The following is a 21281-nucleotide window of genomic DNA, read 5'->3' as shown; positions in this document are numbered from 1 at the left end:
AATACATAGAAGATAAGCTTTAATTTCAACAAAGTTTTTTATCGTGATCCCGACATCATATGAAAAAACAAAATCAAATGTAACGATAGCGCAAAGTCTCAGCTACAACATATTAAAATCTGGGAGAAATTCACCGAAGGGTAAGTGAGCTAGTGCTCGATAAAGACAATCATGTCAATTTTCACATTTAAAAAAATTCCCTCCCATAGAGATAACACGTCATAACGAAGATACAAAAAGAAGTACATATGACCTTTGACCTCAATTTGCACAGACAAGATGGCATCTGAGTAAAAAGTGGTTATTTTGTGAAATGATCCTTGTAACATGGTCTTTGCGTTTGCAAAATATGGAAAAGATAGAACATGTATTCACTAAGATACAGGATGAAAAACTTATGACCTTTGATCCTAATTTACATTCCCAAGATGGTGTCCGATCAAGTAGTTGTTATTTTATGAAATAATGTACGTGACATGAACTAAACATGTGCAAAATATATAAGTGATAGGGCGTGTTTTTCTTGAGTTATTGCAAAGAAAGTTGCAGAAAGAAAGAAATATCTCAACACATCGAAGATCAGCCTGAATTTCAACCAAAATTTTTGACGTGATCCCGATAACGTATTAAAAAACGAAGGGCACACTTACGGTAGCGTAAAGTCTCAGCTACAACATATCAAAATCTGGGAGAAATTTACCGAAGGGTAAGTGAGCTAGTGCTCGATAAAGATAGTCATGTCAATTTTCATTTCCAGAAAAACTGCACTCCCATAGAGATAACACATAAACTGGTCAAATTTGACAAGGTTACTTTCAATCCATTTTTTCGAGGTGATACCGTTATCCAATCAAAATTTTGTTATTTTGTGTTTGAAAGAACATTAAATAAGCTACAACATACTGAAATCTGGGTGAAAATTGACAAAGGACTAGTGAGATACGCTCGAATGAACTTCAAATTTGATGACGTCATTTTGAAAATTTACTTTTTTTACTTTATTAAGAAATTTGCTATCTTTTAATCAGTTTGTCAGCATTGCCACCCCATGAAATGACATGTACAACTCATCAGGTTTTAAAATATGTAAAGAAAATGGGGGGTCACCGTCCATCCTGACGAGTAAAATCGAATTTAAAATTAGCAGTTTTTTGGCATAGTTGCACTGTATATCGCCATTGACGCGCGCGCGGAATTTCAACTTTGACGGGCCCGTATGACGTCATATTGAGTTGGATTGATTTGAAACTTGGTAGAAATATTCCTTGACATTTCAGATATCCGATCAAAGTGAAAAAACTGGAAATATCAATTGCATATGAGCTGTGCGTGCGTATATGCGCGCACGCGTACGCGTCCGTCCGATTTTTTCAATTTTTCAAAAAATGCTCCAAATGGTCTGAAACGTGTCCAAAAAAATTTTGAGCTCGATTGGAGCATACAAATATTTGAACGCGCGCGTACGCGCACGTTTGAAGAGTACAGATGAATTTTGAGAACATGAGTAGAATTAACTTGATTTGAACTATATGTGAGGTAAATTTCATAGAAAAATTCCATTCCATTAATGAGATATGAATGAGAATGTGTTTTCATATAATGACGTCATAGTGACGTCACTTTCGACTGATCACTATGATTTTATTAGATCTGTCGTCTTATGGACATGATACATATATGGTATAATTTTGACATTGATAGGATGAGGACTTTCTGAGCTAACCTCTACACAACATTTGAGGAGAAAGAACTTTTTTGTGACAACGGGAAGTTTAACACTAGAGATTGTAATTTGTCATCACTGACAAATTAAGGTGATCCGATTTTTTTTTTAATCAATGATTCGAGTCCTGATCGTAATAGGCATGACAATACAAGTTTCATCTGTGTTTAGAGACATTGGCCGTGTGAGGTTTGGATTCTCATTTAGAAAAGGGAGTCATATCTGCCATCTTTGGTACCAATTCTGTATACACTGAATAACGAAGATACAGCAACGAATACATATGACCTTTGACCCACCTTTACACTCCCAAGATGGCATCTGAGGAAAAAGTGGTTATTTTGTGAAATGATTCTTGCGACATCGTCTATATTCGTGTGCAAAATATGGCTAAGATAGGACAGGTATTCACCAAGATGCAAAATGCAAAGTCTTAGGTACAACATAAAATCTGGGAGAAATTCACCGAAGGGTAAGTGAGAGCTAGTGCTCGATAAAGAAAAGCATGTCGATTTTCACATTAAAAAAAATCCCTCCCATAGAGATAACACGTCATAACGAAAATACAGAAAGAAGTACATATGACCTTTGACCTCACTTTGCACACCCAAGATGGCGTCTGAGCAAAAAGTGGTTATTTTGTGAAATTATCCTTGTTACATGGTCTTTGTGTGTGCAAAATATGGGAAAGATAGGACATGTATTCACCAAGATACAGGATGAAACATTTATGACCTTTGACCCTAATTTACATACCCAAGATGGTGTCTGATCAAGTAGTTGTTATTTTATGAAATAATGTACGTGACATGAACTAAACATGTGCAAAATATGGGATTGATAGCCATTGTTGTTGTTCATCTATTGCACAGAAAGTAGTAGAAAGAAAGAAAAATAAAGAAAAAAATATGTTATTTTATAGAAATTTGAAGGAGAAGCATAAAAAAATCAGAAAAAGATAAAGTTAGGAAGGGAGATTAAGACTAACTAAAGAAAGAGAAGAAAAAAAGTGTTTAAAAAAATGAAAAAAAAATATTGGCAGGGGTGAGCCTCGAACCAGGGACCTTAGGATTACGAGTCGGATGCGCTATGCAATGACCTATTTCATGCTCCATAGGCCCTGTGTATTAAGCAAAATGACGCTGCATCGAAGCCACGTGCCATTTTCAACCAAGTTTTTCGACGTGATGCCGACGTCGTATGAAAAAATGAAGGGCACATTTACGATAGCCCAAAGTCTCAGCTACAACATACTAAAATCTGGGAAAAATTCACCGAAGCATAAGTGAGCTAGTGCTCGAAAAAGAGAGTCATGTCAATTTTCACTGCCAGAAAAACTGCTCTCCCATAGAGATAACACTTAAACTGGTCAAATTCTACAAGGATACATTCAACCCATTTTTACGAGGCGATGACGTCATCCAATTAAAATGTTGTTTTCACATTAATGAAAGAACATTTCATAAGCTACAACATACTGAAATATGGGAGAAAATTGGCAGAGGATAAGTGAGATACGCTCGAGTAAACTTGTAATTTGATGACGTCATTTTGAAAATTTACTTTTTTTACTTTATTAAGAAATTTGATATCTTTTAATCATTTTGTCAGCATTGCCTACCCATGAAATGACATGTACAACTCATCAGCTTTCAATATATGTAAAGAAAATGGGGGGTCATCGTCCATCCTGACGAGTAAAATCGGATTTAAAATTGGCAGTTTTTTGGCATAGTTGCACTGTATATCGCCATTGACGCGCGCGCGGAATTTCAAATTTGACGGCCCCGTATGACGTCATATTGAGTCGGATTGACTTGAAACGTGGTATAAATATTCCTTGACATTTCAGACATGCGATCAAAGTGAAAAAACTGGAAATTTCAATTGCATATGAGCTGTGCGTGCGTATATGCGCGCGCGCGTACGCGTCCGTCCGATTTTTTCAATTTTTCAAAAAATGCTCTAAATGGTCTGAAACGTGTGCAAAAAAAATTTGAGCTCGATTTGAGCATACAAATATTTCAACGCGCGCGTACGCGCACGTTTTAAAATATAGATGAATTTTGAGAATGTGAGTAGAATGCGCTTGACTTGAACTATATGTGACGTAAATTTGATTGAAAAATTCCTTTCCATTAATGAGATATGAATGAAAATGTGTTTTCATATAATGACGTCATAGTGACGTCACGGTCGACTGATCACAATGATTTTACAAGATTTGTCGTCTTTGGGTCACCATACATATATGCTATAAGTTTGACATTGATAGGCAATGCACTTTCTGAGCTAACCTCTGCACAACTTTTGGGGAGAAATAAAGAAAAAAAAGAAGAAAGAATCCGTACAGATACAGAAGGTGATCCGAGAGGATACTCGGATCACCTAACTAGAGATTGTAATTTGTCATCACTGACAAATTAAGGTGATCCGATTTTTTTTTATCAATGATTAGAGTCCTGATTGCAATAGGCATGACCATACAAGTTCCATCTGTGTTTAGAGACATTGGCCGTGTGAGCTAGTGCTCGATAAAGACAATCATGTCAATTTTCACATTTAAAAAAATTCCCTCCCATAGAGATAACACGTCATAACGAAGATACAAAAAGAAGTACATATGACCTTTGACCTCAATTTGCACAGACAAGATGGCATCTGAGTAAAAAGTAGTTATTTTGTGAAATGATCCTTGTAACATGGTCTTTGCGTGTGCAAAATATGGGAAAGATAGTACAGGTATTCACTAAGATACAGGATGAAACACTTATGACCTTTGACCCTAATTTACATACCCAAGATGGTATCTGATCAAGTAGTTGTTATTTTATGAAATAATTTACGTGACATGAACTTAACATGTGCAAAATATGGAAGTGATAAAGGCCGTTTTTCTTGAGTTATTGCAAAGAAAGTTGCAGAAAGAAAGAAATATCTCAATACATCGAAGATAAGCTTGAATTTCAACCAAAATCTTTGACGTGATCTCGACAGCGTATGAAAAAATGAAGGGCACACTTACGGTAGCGTAAAGTCTCAGCTACAACATATTAAAATCTGGGAGAAATTTACCGAAGGGTAAGTGAGCTAGTGCTCGATAAAGATAGTCATGTCAATTTTCATTTCCAGAAAAACTGCACTCCCATAGAGATAACACGTAAACTGGTCAAATTTGACAAGATTACTTTTAATCCATTTTTACGAGGTGATACCGTTATCCAATCAGAACATTGTAATTTTATCTTTGAATGAACATTAAATAAGCTACATCATACTGAAATCTGGGTGAAAATTGACAAAGGACTAGTGAGATACGCTCGAATGAACTTGAAATTTGATGACGTCATTTTGAAAATTTACTTTTTTTACTTTATTAAGAAATTTGATATCTTTTAATCATTTTGTCAGCGTTGCCAACCCATGAAATGACATGTACAACTCATCAGTTTTCAAAATATGTATAGAAAATGGGGGGTCACCGTCCATCCTGACGAGTAAAATCGGATTTAAAATTGGCAGTTTTTTGGCATAGTTGCACTGTATATCGCCATTGACGCGCGCGCGGAATTTCAACTTTGACGGGCCCGTATGACGTCATATTGAGTCGGATTGACTTGAAACTTGGTAGAAATATTCCTTGACATTTCAGGCATCCGATCAAAGTGAAAAAACGGGAAATTTCTATTGCATATGAGCTGTGCGTGCGTATATGCGCGCGCGCGTACGCGTCCGTCCGATTTTTTCAATTTTTCAAAAAATGCTCCAAATGGTCTGAAACGTGTGCAAAAAAAATTTGAGCTCGATTTGAGCATACAAATATTTCAACGCGCGCGTACGCGCACGTTTTAAGAGAAAATATGAATTTTGAGAATATGAGTAGAATGCGCATAACTTGAAATATATGTGACGTAAATTTCATTGAAAAATTTCATTCCATTAATGAGATATGATTGAAAATGTGTTTTCATATAATGACGTCATAGTGACGTCACGGTCGACTGATCACAATGATTTTATTAGATTTGCCGTCTTTGGGACATGATACATACATGGTATAAGTTTGAACTTGATAGGCAGCGCACTTTCTGAGCTAACCTCTGCACAACTTTTGGGGAGAAATAAAGAAAGAAAGAAGAAGAAAGAATCCGTACAGATACAGAAGGTGATCCGAGAGGATACTCGGATCACCTAACTAGAGATTGTAATTTGTCATCACTGACAAATTAAGGTGATCCGATTTTTTTTTATCAATGATTCGAGTCCTGGTCGCAATACGCATGACCATACAGGTTTCATATGTGTTTAGAGACATTGGCCGTGTGATGTTTGGATTCTCATTTAGAAAAGGGAGTCACATCTGCCATCTTTGGTGCCAAATTCTGTATACACTAAATAACGAAGATACAACAACAAATACATATGACCTTTGACTCGACTTTACACTCCTAAGTTGGCATCTGAGGAAGAAGTCGTTATTTTGTGAAATGATTCTTCCTACATCGTCTATACGTGTGCAAAATATGGGGAAAATAGGACAGGTGTTCACCAAGATACAAGATGAAACATTTATGACTTTTGACCCTAATTTACATACCCAAGATGGTGTCCGATCAAGTAGTGGTGTTTTATAAAATAAAGTACGTGACATGAACTAAACATGTGCAAAATATGGGGATGTTAAGGGCTGTTTTTCTTGAGTTACTGCAAAGAAAGTTGCAGAAAGAGTATCTCAATACATCGAAGTTAACCTTCAGTTTAACCAAGTTTTTAACGCGATTCCGACATCGTGTGAAAAAACGAAGGAGACTCATACGATAGCGCAAAGCCTCAGCTACAACATATCAATATCTGAGAGAAATTCACCGAGGGTGTTGAAGTTAGGCAGTGCTCGATAAAGACAATCATGTCAATTTTCACATCCAGAAAAATTCCCTCCCGTATGTACGTCATAACGAAGATACCTGTAGAAAGAAGTACACCACCTTTGAACGCACTTTGCACAGACAAGATGCCATCTAAGCAAAAAGTGGTTGTTTTATGAAATGATTCTTGTAACATGGTCTTTGCGTGTGTAAAATATGAGAAAGGTAGGTCATGTATTCACCAAAATAGAGGATGAAACATCTATCACCTTTGACCCTAATTTATACATACCGAAAAATGGCAGATATGACTCCTTTTTCTACATGAGAATGCAAACATCACACGGCCAATGTCTCTAGACACATTTGAAACCTGTATGGTCATCCTTTTGCGATCAGGAAACGAATCATTGATAAAAAAAAAATCGGAACACCTTAATTTGTCAGTCATGACAAATTACAATCTCTATGGTTTTGTGAAACGATTCTTGGGCATTGTCTATACGTGTGCAAAATATGTGAAAGATAGGACAGGTGTTCACCAAGATGCAGGGTGAAACATTTATGACCTTTGTGTCTATACTTTACATACCCAAGATGTGTCCGATCAAGAAGTTGTTACGTTATAAAATAATGTATATGATATGAAGTAAACATGTTCAAAATATGGTTGTGGTAGGGGCCGTTTTTTAATAGTTATTGCAAAGAAAGTTGCAGAAAGAAAGAAATATCTCAGTACATCGAAGATAGGCTTTAATTTCAACCAGGTTTTCTAACGTGATCACAACATTGCTTGAAAAAACGAAGGGCACACATGCGATAGCGCAAAGTGTCAGCTACAACATATTAAAATCTGGGAGAAATTCACTGAAGGGTGAATGAGCAAGTGCTTGATAAAGGGGATCATGTCAATTTTCACTTCTAATCCCGACATCGGGTGAAAACACGGAGGACGCTCACACTACATCTCAAAGTGTCAGCTACAACATATTAAAATGTGGGAGAAATTCAGTTAAGGGTAAGTGAGCTAGTACTCGATAAAGACAATCATGTCAGTTTTCATATCTGGAAAAATTCCTTCCCATAGAGATAACACGTACGATCATGAAGATACAGAAAGAAGTACCTGGTGTAGTACGTATGTCGAACTTTGACTCCACTTTGCACAGGCTAGATGGCATCTGTGCAAAAAGCAGTTATTTTGTGAGATGATTCTTGTGAAATGGTTTTTGCGTGTGCGAAATATGGGAGAGATAGGACATGTATTCACCAAGATACAGGATGAGAAAATTGTGACCTTTGTCCCTAATTTACATACCCAAGATGGTGTCCGATCAAGTAGTTGTAGTTATTTTGTGAAATAATGTGCGTGACATGAACTAAACATATGCAAAATATTGGGGTGATGGGGCTGTTTTTCATGCGTTTCTGCAAAGAAATTTGCAGAAAGAAATAATTATGCAGACCGATTTTTCGGCCAACGGCTACCCATGAAAGGGGGAAATGTACCATTCATCGCCGCAGCTTTGAGAATATTACTAGTACATGGGCGTCACCAGGGGGGGTGCGTTGGGTGCGAACGCACCCCCCTTCAGATCCTTTAAAAAAAAAAAAATAAAAAAAAAATTAGTCTGCGAGCGACCTCAACGCCGGACGCTAAATAATTATTCTTTTCTACTTTTTTTTATATTTTGCACCAGGGACACACACACACACACACACACACACACACACACACACACACACAAAAACAATTCGCACCCCTGGTTCTGGCAGCACTGATTTTATACTTATCTATTAGTATTCTACAGTATTTACTATTTATCGACCATACTGTACATCCGTACGATACGGAGCACTTATACACGTTTGCATGTACGTGTGCTACTTACAAGTATGTAGGGTCTATGTACGTTATTTCTGACCAATCCATATTGCCAGCCCAAGAGCGAGCCTTAGCCTCATAAAAAAAAATAAAAAGAAATGGAGGGGCAAGCATATTAATTGCCCCCCCCCCCCCGTAATCAATAATTCCCGAAATGAGAAGATTTTCTTGCTTTTGAAAGAAAACAAAAATGTTGCCCCCATGAAAATATTGGAAGGCAAGCGCACCATTTGCCCCACCCCACATAATCATAATTCCCGCGATGAAAAGATTTTCTTGCTTTTTTGTTAGAATTCAAGAAATCTGTCCAATTATTTCACCCAAAAGCAATGGCGTAACTACGGAGAGGGGGGGGGGGGTGCGGCCCCTCCCAATGCGCTGGTTAAAAAAAAAAGGATTTCCCGAAATAGTAGTTCAAGTGTTAGTAAACTGCTTTTGAATGAAAGGGTGATCCAGAAATAAGATATCTTTCTATGATTTCTTTTAACCATAATTAAATAGGTATATAGTGTGAAACATTGTTCAAAAAGCCCGGACCCGACAAAAGATTGTGATTCCTGGTTGGCATTCTGCATATAAGCAGGATGTGCGCAGTGTACTCAGTACATCCGAACGAAGAGTCGCTACAATCAGGGGCTTCCACCTCCCTGCTACAATGTTGCGCAATGTGATGTAGAATGTACACCTTTGTACGTTACGCTTCGTTATATCAAAGCTAGATCATTGATTTTGCAGTGTTGCTTTACATACTAGTCTATATATATATATATATATATATATATATATATATATATATATATATGTCTTGCATTGCCAATAAAAAGACTTGACCTGGGTTAATTCCTAACTTTTCCATGTATATAATATACACACACACAAACAAACACGCACAATTAGTTTAGGGGATGCTCTAAAGTGCAGATTTTGGACGTCCTTTCAACGCTTGGTCACTTCGACGCCACCTCGCTGGTCATACCTCCCCCAGTCATGAACATAAACCCACACCCTTGACTACCAGTGGCGGATCCAGGGGGTGGGGCGCACCGGGCGTCCCCCCCCCCTTTAATTTTCAAAGCGAAAAAAAAAATAGCTGCAAACGGCAGTTTGTGGACAGTAAATAATGTCAAATTTTCAAGCTTGCTCGCTCCTCTCGCTTGCATTTAGTCGTAATGCCATTCTCCTGGAGTTGCTGCCAGTAATTGCCGGCAGTTGCGCCTGGTGCGCCCCCCTTAATTTCCAAAGCGAAAAAATATACTTGAAGCTACAAACGGCAGTTTGGGGACTGTAAAATGTCAAAATTTTCAAGCTCGCTCGCTCCGTTCGCTCGCATTTAATCTGTATGCCATTCTTCTGATGTTGCTGCCAGTAATTGCCTGCAGTTGCGCCCGGTGCGCCCCCCCCCCCCCTTAATTTCCAAAGCGAAAAAATATGGCTAAGAACGGCAGTTTTTAGACTGTAAAATGTAAAATTTTCAAGCTCGCTCTCTTCACTCACTCGCATTCAATCTTTATGCCATTCTTCTGATGTTGCTGCCAGTAATTGCCGGCAGTTGCGCCTGGTGCGCCCCCCCTTAATTTCCAAAGCGAAAAAATATAGCTACAAACGGCAGTTTGGGGAATGTAAAATGTCAAAATTTTCAAGCTCGCTCGCTCCGTTCGCTCGCATTTAATCTTTATGCCATTCTTCTGATGTTGCTGCCAGTAATTGCCTGCAGTTGCGCCCGGTGCGCCCCCCCCCCTTAATTTCCAAAGCGAAAAAATATGGCTAAGAACGGCAGTTTTTAGACTGTAAAATGTAAAATTTTCAAGCTCGCTCTCTTCGCTCGCTCGCATTTAATCTTTATGCCATTCTTCTGATGTTGCTGCCAGTACTTGCCTGCAGTTGCGCCCGTTGCGCCTCCCCCCTTAATTTCCAAAGCGAAAAATATGGCTAAGAACGGCAGTTTTTGGACTGTAAAATGCAAAATTTTCAAGCTCGCTCATTCCGCTCGCTCGAATGTAATCATTATGCTCTCTTGATATTGCTGCCAGTATTTGCCAGCAATTGCGCCCGATGCGCCCCCTTAAATTCTAAAGCGAAGAAATATAGCTACAAACGGCAGTTTGTTTGTTTTTTACTGTAAAATGTCAACAATTTCAAGCTCGCTCGCTCGCTCGCTCGCATTTAATTGTTACGCAATTCTCCTGATGTTGCTGCCAGCAATTGCCGGCAGTTGCGCCCGGTGCGCCCCCCCCCCCTCCTTTATTTCCAAAGCGAAAAAATATGGCTCCAAAAGGCAGTTTTTAGATTGTAAAATGTCAAAATTTTCAAGCTCGCTCTCTTCGCTCGCTCGCATTTAATTGTTATGCCATTCACCTGATGTTGCTGCCAGTAAAATTGCCAGCAGTTGCGCCCGGTGCGCCCCCCCCCCCTTAATTTCCAAAGCAAAAAAAAAATATGGCTACAAATGGCAGTTTTTGGACTGTAAAATGTCAAAATTTTCAAGCTCGCTCGCTCGCTCGCTCGCATTTAATTGTTATGCAATTCTCCTGATGTTGCTGCCAGTAATTACCGACAGTTGCGCCCCGTTGCGCCCCCACCCCTCCTTTATTTCCAAAGCGAAGAAATATGGCTCCAAACGGCAGTTTTTGGACTGTAAAATGTCAAAAATTTTCAAGCTCGCTCTCTTCGCTCGCTCGCATTTAATTGCTATGCCATTCACCTGATGTTGCTGCCAGTAATTGCCAGCAGTTGCGCCCGGTGCGCCCCCCTTAATTTCCAAAGCAAATAGATATGGCTACAAACGGCAGTTTTTGGACTGTAATGTCAAAATTTTCAAGCTCGCTCGCTCCCCTCGGTCGCATTTAATTGTTATGCAATTCTCCTGATGTTGCTACCAGTAATTACCGGCAGTTGCACCCGTTGCGCCCCCCCCCCCCCCCACGCCTCCTTTACTTCCAAAGCGAAAAAATATGGCTCCAAATGGCAGTTTTGGGACTGTAAAATGTCAAAATTTCCAAACTCGCTCTCTTTGCTCGCTCGCATTTAATTACTATGCAGTTTACCTGATGTTGCTGCCAGTAATTGCCAGCAGTTGCGCCCGGTGCGCCCCCCTTAATTTACAAAGCAAAAAAATATGGCTACAAACGGCAGTTTTTGGACTGTAAAATGTCAAAATTTTCAAGCTCGCTCGCTCCCCTCGCTCGCATGTAGTCGTCATGCCATTCTCCTGATATCGCTGCCAGTAATTTGTCGTTTCACACCGTCATTCCATAATCCATTTATAGGGGGTATACCCTAACCCTTTCCCCGCTTGGTTTCCCTCAAAAAACAGTAAAAGTCTAGGGATTGAGAGCTTCCTATATTCCAAATGTCTGTCCAAAAAATCTCGTAAACATTTAGTGTCAAAACGCACCCCCCTTGAAAAAAAGCTGGTGACGCCCCTGCTAGTATGTGAAGACAAAGTTGTGCGTAAATTGTTTCATAAAGCTGTTCGTATATCAAGTTACGAACAACTTACGAGCGACTGGTGATCACTTTTCGATTGCTATAGTTATTAGAATTTCAATAATTCAGCACAAGAACTGATCACCAGTCGGTCGAAAGTTGTTGGTGACTTTACGAACAGCTTTATGAAACACCCACGAATTCTCGGGCGTGTGCGACGGGCTTTCCATGGTAGTATCGCGTCTCTCGCAGTGCTCCCTCCGTGATCCACACAGTGCATGCCTGCGTGGAGTGTACGTACGTACCAAAGAGTATAGAAGCGCACGCGTGCTCGTACGCTTATACCATGGCTCTACTCTGTTAGTAGCTCCATGCTTTATGCGTAGTACCTTACCCACATATACAATACGGAGGTGGTGTACGTGTTTGTCAATTCGTAACCTACTGCATTGGCGTGGCAGCGCAGCGACAGGCTCACAAATACGACTTCTGAAGACCTTTGCGTGAGACTGACGGTTTGATTAGTTTGGAGTTCGAGTACCAGGTGGGTATTAGTCTGTAAACGCAGGCATGCCTAAACACAGATGTTTGGGTTTTTAGAACAAAATTTCATGTGTGTAGTCGTGGTGCTGTTAGTGTTAGTGACTATAATAAACGTTAGGGTCTATCAGTAGTATCACTCTTATGTGTTCAGTAGTGTCTGGGGACATGCCCATCGTATCACCACAGCTCAGGCCCTATACGTGTACGAAGCTGTTGTAGTGCGTAGACCGTACGTTTAAATGTCAGGAGTATCAGGAAGGAAGTTGCGAAGTTTTTAACGTTAGACCGCGTTTCCTGAATGGACAAGGTGTGAGCCATATCATGATTTGCTATGTAATTACTAGGAAGGCTAAGTTCCAAAGAACCTACTTTAAGAGTTGACGTTGACTAAGAGGGCTTAGCGTTACTCTGGTGATTTGCTTCTGCCAAATCTGGGCGAGATGCGGGCGCCATACTTTAATGCGTAGCTAACACCACGACCAGTAGAGGGCGTATTTTACAGTGCTATATAGCGGTGATTCCTGTCCCCCTTTCCTGTCCCGTAAATATTCCCTGTCCCCCTTTCCTGTCCCGTAAATATTCAATATTGAATGATGCGCCTTTAAGCACCACCAACAACAACAACCCTTTCATTTCACCTTTTTTTATAGGGGGCATGCAGGGGAAGAAATATAACGTTACTTAGCCTGGACCTTGTTTTGTCATACAGAAGTATCATTCCTGTTTAATCATGAAATGTAACTGAAGAGAAGTCATTTATTTTCCAATATGTAGTCCCACAATTACACATCACAAGCTTGACTTTGACCTAATTTCACTGAGTTATGCTGACCGTGTTATAACAATAGGGTTTCCCTGTGCAGATGTGTGCACAGTGAAAAATGTGTTTTTAAGCAAGATTATAAGTTTAAAAGATGGTTTTCCTTTGTTATAAGAATTGTTTAGATTGCAGGAACAGTAAAATAATTTTACAAAGATTTGTATAAAAAATTTGGGTGTTGTGCCTCATATTCCTCTCAAGTACCGGTATGTATTTTCAGAATGTGTGTACCTCACATTATTAGTGGTCTGTCCTTAACACAAGGTCCTCAGGACCAGAAAAATGTGCTTGTTATAATGAAACCTTGTTATATCAGGGTTACAAAAATAATACAATACAAATTGAAATTACAATCTAGGACCACAAAAAAATTACCTTGTTATAGTGAACTTCGTCGTATCAGTGATAATTGTAGAGAGTTCACTGTATAGCCTATACAGGTATTGTTGTAACGTTTGTATTTTTCCTTTCTTTTCTTTCTGCAGGTACTGGTTGCTTTGGAAGGAGATTTATGTTGGTCTTTGTTGAAAGTACGTTTGTGTTTGTGTTTGTTATTTGTTGAATCATCTTCATCCTACATTTCATCTCATACCATTTCACCTTCATCCTTGAATATTCAGTGAATATTCACTGAGATTACATCTGGAAATTCATCCTGGAATTCACGAACTCATCCCTGAAATATCTGAAATATACCTGAAATACCTGAACTTTACCTGAAATACCTTAACTTGAACTTTACCTGAAATACCTTAACTTGAACTTGAAGAAAGCTGAGAACAGAGAACTTCTGAGTGCATGAGAATAAGACAGTATCAGAAGGAGAGAAAGTTTCAGAATCAGAGGCAGAAAGGGTTAGAGTCAAAGAGAAAAAGAGTGAAATCAAAGAGAGGAAGAGTGAGAGTTGACGAAAAAGGAGTAAAAATTAAGCAGAATAACAGAGTTTTAAAGAGTGTTTGAATGAAAGAGTGCATTCTTTAAAAGGATAGTTAAAAACTGGAAAGAGAATTGTCCTAGAGAAGGCGAGAAGTTTGCTGGAAACTTGAAAATAGAAACAGTTAATTTGAGAAAAGGTGTTTAAGAGTCCAGATTACACTGAAAGATTATTAAAGAGTGCCGTCATAAGACGAAAGCATTATAGTGTTGTAAACTAATTGGGGTAGACAAAATTTGCACCTTCAAGGATTATTTGATATTTGATATATTCTGCATTGAAAGTTGCTGCAAATAAATCAACTACAGTTGGCAAGAGCTAATAGCTAGGAGTTGAAATTTTGAAGGAATTGTTAAAAGTGTGAGAAACAATTTATGAGGTGAGGCGAGAAGTATACTAAAAATTTTATGTAAAAATATTTTTTGGTATCTTGAGTCTTGAATTTTCGTTAATTGTTAATAGGATAAAAGAATAATTGAAGAGCGCCATCTTCAGATAAAAGCATTTTAGTCATAGTAAATGAAGGGAGAGACGTTAATATTGCACCTTAAAGGGCTATTTATAAATATTGGGCTGTGAAAACAAAAGCACAATTAGTAAAAGACATACCTTTATTGCAAAAGGAGTCATCTCAAAACAGAAACATTACTGTTTCTTTAATTGTCAGTGAAGACAAAGAATAATTGGTGAAATTGAAATTTTTGTTGCGAAAGACCCTACCCTAAGAGAAAAACATATAAGGGAGACCGATTATTGTGCAGTTAAGGCAAAAGCATAATTGGTAAAATTGTAACCTTTTTTACAAAGAGCATAATCTCGAGATAAAGGCATAATTTAGTCAAATCAAATGTTAGAGAATTGAAGCTGAAATTTCTGTTGGCAGATATCGTAAAAGGAAATTGGCATAGCTTTTCTATAAAGTAGGAATTGAAGCACGTAACAGACAAAGAGTGCCACCTGTTGCTAGAAACAAGCAAACATTGTAGAAATATCCCCACCTGTTGGTAGAAACATTATATGGATCGGTGTTGCAGCTTACTGCTGGAATTTGTATTGCAGTGAAATATAGTACATGTACTGTACACATGTATTAGTGCAACTTTCAAAGCTATTCAATCCGACAATTTTGTTACCAATCGCAGTACTAGTGGAGTAGGTGTGATTCATAAAAGTATAGTGATTCAAGGAATATAACTGTGTTGATTGACAGTTGATTGATATACATTTATTTAGTAATAGGTACCATTATACTTTCAAAGATTCGAAAGCCCTGTAGTTTGACAATGGAAGCAAGTGAATTCAAGATTGTTATTGGTGATATCCTAGATATCCTCCATAGTTGTGACTTGATGAGAAATGTAGAGGTCAGTGAATGTGATGCATGTTGCAGTGTGATCAATGAAAATGAAAGCAGAGTACCATGTGAGGATTGTGGCAAGCAGTTTCATGTGATGTGTACAGGAACTATTTCTCATGAGGCTAGAATGTGTGATGCAAGGTTGATTTGGATATGTTCAGCATGTGGAAGCAATAATATTGCCCATCGCATCTTTGACAAAATTGGCATTCCTTGTCATTTCAATAGATACGAACTTCTCGAAGACCTTGGTGATGAAGATTTTCATGTTGATGTTTCACTTACATCACGCAAGAGCAACCAGAGAAAGAAACCAACGAAGATGAGACTGAAAAAGAGGTATGTGAGAAGAAAGAACAAACGTGGTGTTCTAGAAATGACAAATGTGTGTGTGGAGGAAAGAGCAAATTGTGACAGAGATGAATCAGATCCGACATTCATCTCAAATCTCACTAGGAGGCAATTTGAACCATTAGAAACTGCAGTTGATGATGGTTGGACAACTGTGAAATCAAGGAAGACAAAAGTGATTGAGAAGGCCAAACTGACAACATCCCAAACAATGACTAACAATCCTAAGACCAAGACCAATAACAAGAGCACAGTGAGATCAGTAAATGGTGTGATTCTCCAACCTGGCGTGACCTACATTGGCAAAGCAATGAAAGGCTACTATCTTGAAAAACAGAGAAGAGCCAAGACCAGCAAAGGCAAAAAATCAAAAGTAGAAACAAGGCAAGAAGAACATGGTGAACTCGTGAAGCGAAATATGAATCGAAACTTGGACACAGAACGAAATGATAGTCTGCAGGTGTATACTGAATCTGTATTGAATGTATATTCAAAGTGTGTTCAGTCACCTCATGTTATGGCAAAATACTCTGAGCAAATCTATGCAAAAACACAGAGAAGTTGGGCTGATGTGGCTAAAAGCACTCCGAATATGACTAATGGATGTTTCGTACTGAGTGGTGATCAGGCTACATGTGTCTCTGTCCTTTCCACAGACATTGAAAAAGAAGTTTGGAATGTAAACAGGCTCTATGGAGGTGGAAATGCACGGCAACCAAGAAAGAAAGGTCGTTTCACGAAGATCCGCAACAAACAAAGTGTGCCAGTGGTTAAAAATGCTGACTCACAGGTGCGTAACAATGAAAAGGTGAAACATGACATTTTTGAAGGAGAACATGCAGCAAAGAATGAAAAGTTGTGTAAGAATGAAATATCTGACCGTGAGGACAGTAATTCCACAAATAGAGACAACACAGGCTCGAATGATATGTCCAAAGTGAAGTGTGACAGAATCCACGATATGCATGAACTAAACCCATGTTACAGCGAAACAAAAGATGTTGAAGGTGACAGTCAAATATCAGTGAATGAATTGTTCTCTGTGAATTCTACTACAAATGTAAATGTTCACTCTCCGTGTCACAAACCTGTTTCAGGTATGCAAAACATGTGTGTTCAAGTTTGTAATGAATCAATATTCCTGCCTGAACGTGAAAAAACTATTAATCCATCTGATTGCATAGTAATGAATGCTGGTTCTGCAAATAGTGTTGACCACCATAATTCATATGATGTTCAAGAATCGTCTGTACTTATATTAGATGGTGAACCAGCTGCAAATGATTTAGAGACTGAAGAACGTGTCTGTAAGCCTGTTTCTCTTTCAGATTCAGAATATGATAGAAGGCAATCATATCCTCTGACTAAAACAATCGCACAAGGAAATTTTAATCAAGGTGATCAACGATTTGGTTATACTGCTGGCAAACAATGTGCATGTAATTCTATTGTGGCAGTTCTCTACATTCAAACAAAGAATGGAATCGAAATGAGACCTCGTGATCTTGATCAGATTCTGACACTTGGGAATGAGTTGTATTATTACATAAAGAAGGATTCACAACTGAATGAAGAGCTTGTAATGATAGATGAATTACCGAAGGAACTTCATATTCTGGATGAAAAATTTCAAATAACCTATGGTGAATCGAAATATGGAGTGTTGGAAGGAGATCAAAACAATTTGTCAAATTTTGGTGCTTTGCCATTGAGTCAAGCATTAGAACAAGAACTGTGCCGATATGATGCATGTCTTATGAATTTTGCTGAGAGTACATTTGCAATCATTAGGCATCACAGTGGTTATTATGTGTTTGATTCTCATTCCAGAAGTCATGATGGATACTTGGTACAAGATGGATGCAGTGTCTTGCTTAGCATTTCATCATGGCAAGGTATACAGGTACACTGTTTGAATTTGGCAAAATCTATGGCATGTGATTTACGTACTACTCAGTTTGAATTAACCGGTCTGGCAGTAGAATTCAATTCTAAGAAAAATGTATTGACAACTAGTGGCTCTAAGAGATCAAAGACCCTAAATACTGCGTGTGGGAATATAAATGATCAAAACAGCGACTATTCGCAACATTGTCATCATATTGAAAGAAATCTGAGTTATAGTGATGAGACTCAAAATGTAACAATAAAGGAAACCAGAGTTAATGTAAGCAGTGATGACTATGGAAGTGAGAATGAAGTTGAATTTGTTTCACTTGAAAAGACAACACAAAGAAGAGATAGAAACTTCAAATTTGCACCAATTACATATGTAGACAAGCAGTGTTTGTGCAATAGATTAAATGTCAATTACTGTGGCGCAGCCAGTGAACCAGTGGAAGATACAAATGAAAATTTGTGTATGAGGAAACCTGTAAATATCAAGAGAGTTATGGGTGATGGCAACTGCTTTTACAGAAGTATTTCTCATGTAGTTACTGGCAGTGAAGGAAACCATTTCATGCTCAGGAAATCCAATGTGGCACATTTACTGGAAACGGGTGATTTATTTAAAAATTTAATTAACACAGTGAAATATCAGAATGTCAGGGACTTTGTACTTCAAGAGAAATTGATGGATTTAGGAACATGGGCTGGTCACACTGATATTAGTTCAATGGCACATATGCTAGATTGTGATATATATGTGTATGATGATCGTACAAAAAATTGGCAAATTTTGTCTGCAAGGAAACCGGGGTACTATAACAAGGTAACAACTGAAAGAGGCATATATATTGTGTTCACTGGAAGCAATCATTTTGATGTAGTTGAAAGTGTAACTGCTGTTCAGTCTAGTACTTTGGATGAAAAATTAAGTGTGTTTCATGTGAATTCAGATGCAAATGTGGAAAGTAAAAAAGAAAGTCATCATGAATCATCTAAGGCTACCGAAAACTTGACATTGAAGAAAGGCAGTGTTAGAGTGAAGAAAATGATGTCCAAACAAATAATGGTGTCAAACTTGCAAGAGACACAAATTCCATTACAAAACACATGTCAACAGACAGTAGTCGATGTTGATGCATCCGAGGTGAAGCAAGTGGGAGAAATTAAAAAGATTAATCTCATGTACACACCTGTGAATAAATTTGACAGAGAGAAGTTTTGTTGCAAATTAGGCATAAAGGTTAATGACAAATGTAGCAGTAATGATGTGCCAAAAGATATGGTGGAAAATGGTAATATTACTGTCCTGTCACAACCATTAACTATCTATAAAATTAGTGGTGATGGAAATTGCTTTTACAGAGCTATGTCATATGTCACATGTGGCAAGGAAGATTCACACCGTGATGTTCGAAAAGCAACAGTTATGCATATTTTACAAAACAAGCAAGATTATGTAAGCCTTTTAAAATCAGGATACACAGATGTTGTAAAATACATTGCAAAGGAAAGAGTATTCAACAATGGCACATGGGCTACAGAATTGGAAATAATGGCCTTATCAAATCTACTAGATACTGATATTTATACATATGAAGAAAACTGTTCAAAATGGAAATTATTTGGTGCAAGCAAACTTCAGTTTGGAATTGTTACATCACAAAGAGGTGTTTACTTGCAACACACAAATGGCAATCATTACGATGTTGTAGAGTCTGTATGTCCAAGGATCCAAACATTAAGTTCATGCCAAAACTTGTCAAGACCACAAAACATTACCGCTATGGAAACGCCTGTGACAAGAAAGAGAAGACTCACAACTGAGAGAAAAGTTACGAAACAAGTCGGTGATTGTCAAATAAATGTATTGAACAATGAAGTTTTAGAGGATGACATTGAACGTGCTGTTAAAATGAGTAGGCATACTGAAGAATCTGAAGAAGTTGAAACTACAAGGCAAACTACAAAAAGGAAAAAACAAAGAAAAAAAAGTAATGCAAATATTACCAGACGAAAAAATAGAGATCGAATGAGAGCACAGAGAGAAAAGAAAAAAAATGAGCAAAGACAGTTAGAAATAGAATGTTTATCAGATGTTCAGCCTTTTCTATTCCGCAAACTAAAAAATGCAGCTGCAAAGAAAGTAAAATATCAAACAGATGAACCTTACCGGTTCGAAAAGAGAAGAGAAATTAAGGAGAGACAAAGAAACAGGTACTTGTTCGATCCTACTTACAGAGAAAATGTCAAGAGAGCAATGAGCAGAAAGATGAGAGCTAGATATCAACGCAATGCTTTATTAAGAGAAAAAATCAAGAAAATGATGAGGACAAAGATGAAAGCTAGATACCAAAATGATGCTTCATTTCGAGAAAAAATTAAGAAAAGGATGAGAACAAAGATGAAAGCCAAATATCAAAACAGTGCTTCATTCAGAAAAAGGCTGAAGACAATGAGGAAAGTAAACTATGGGTGCAATGTTCTACATAGAGAAAGGCTTAAGAAAATGAGGAAAGCTAGATATCAAAACAATGCTTTATTCAGAGAGAGGCGTAAGAAAATTATGAGGAAAGTTTCAAACATTAAGTACAAGACAAATTTTTTGTACAGACAGCAGGTTGCAATGAGAAACATGAAACGAAAAAAACAAGAAAAAATGAATATGAGAAATTGTGACCATGTTTTGAAAAAATTTAGGGAAATTGTTTCACACGGCCCTGAATATGTATGTTGCGTATGTTTGAAATTATTATTCAAGAATCAAGTATTGAAGTGTACAAAAGCAAAATATAACGATTTGAGGTGCTTAAAGGAGGAGTATTTACATACATGCAGCGATGACTGTGATATTGACTGTCAAATAGTAAAGTCATCAAGAAATTTTTTATGGGTTTGTTACACTTGCCACAGGAAATTATTAGCTGGTAATATGCCTGCTGAAGCTAGCAGAAATAATTTAGAATTACGTGCTATTCCTGCGGAACTTGGAAATCTGAATCAGTTGGAAACACATTTGATTGCACTAAACATTCCATTTATGAAAGTTTTGAATTTGCCTAAAGGAGGACAATATGGAGTGCATGGCCCAACAGTTTGTGTACCTTCACGCACAAATGAAACTGTAAAGATATTACCTCGACCGGAGACTGATGATCAATTAATTCGCGTAAAGCTAAAGAGGAAACTGTCATATAAAGGACATTATGAATATCAGTTTGTCAAGAAAAACAATGTCCTAGCTGCATTGGAATATTTGAAAAAGAATAATAAGTGGTATTCTGATATTGCTATTGATAGCGAATGGGACTCTGATTTATCAGACAAAAATAGTAAAACAGCTTGTGGTAAACTATTTGATTTAAGTGAAACTAATGATGATGATGATGATATAGAGGATGATCAAGATGGACGATTACAAGGCATTCAGTTGGGCACATGTTTGCAGAAGGTCGATATGAGACAAGAAGTGCTTGATCAGTTTTTTGAT

General features: G+C 37.9%; 1 long non-coding RNA gene across 1 annotated transcript; it reads left to right on the top strand.

Annotated features, from left to right (window-relative positions):
- Positions 1-12217: 12217 nt before the first annotated feature.
- Positions 12218-21258, top strand: LOC139745453 (uncharacterized). The gene is made up of 5 exons (XR_011711893.1): positions 12218-12443; positions 13748-13792; positions 15782-15892; positions 16561-16694; positions 17735-21258. It is a non-coding gene; the product is annotated as an uncharacterized lncRNA (long non-coding RNA).
- The last annotated feature ends 23 nt before the right edge of the window (positions 21259-21281 follow it).

Source organism: Diadema antillarum, unplaced genomic scaffold (genome assembly GCF_040938485.1).
Source record: "Diadema antillarum isolate AM-2024a unplaced genomic scaffold, OU_Dant_1.0 seq00001267_RagTag, whole genome shotgun sequence".
Taxonomy (NCBI): Eukaryota; Metazoa; Echinodermata; class Echinoidea; order Diadematoida; family Diadematidae; genus Diadema; species Diadema antillarum.
Note: the sequence above shows the minus strand (reverse complement) of the source record. Positions and strands in the feature narration are given on the sequence as shown.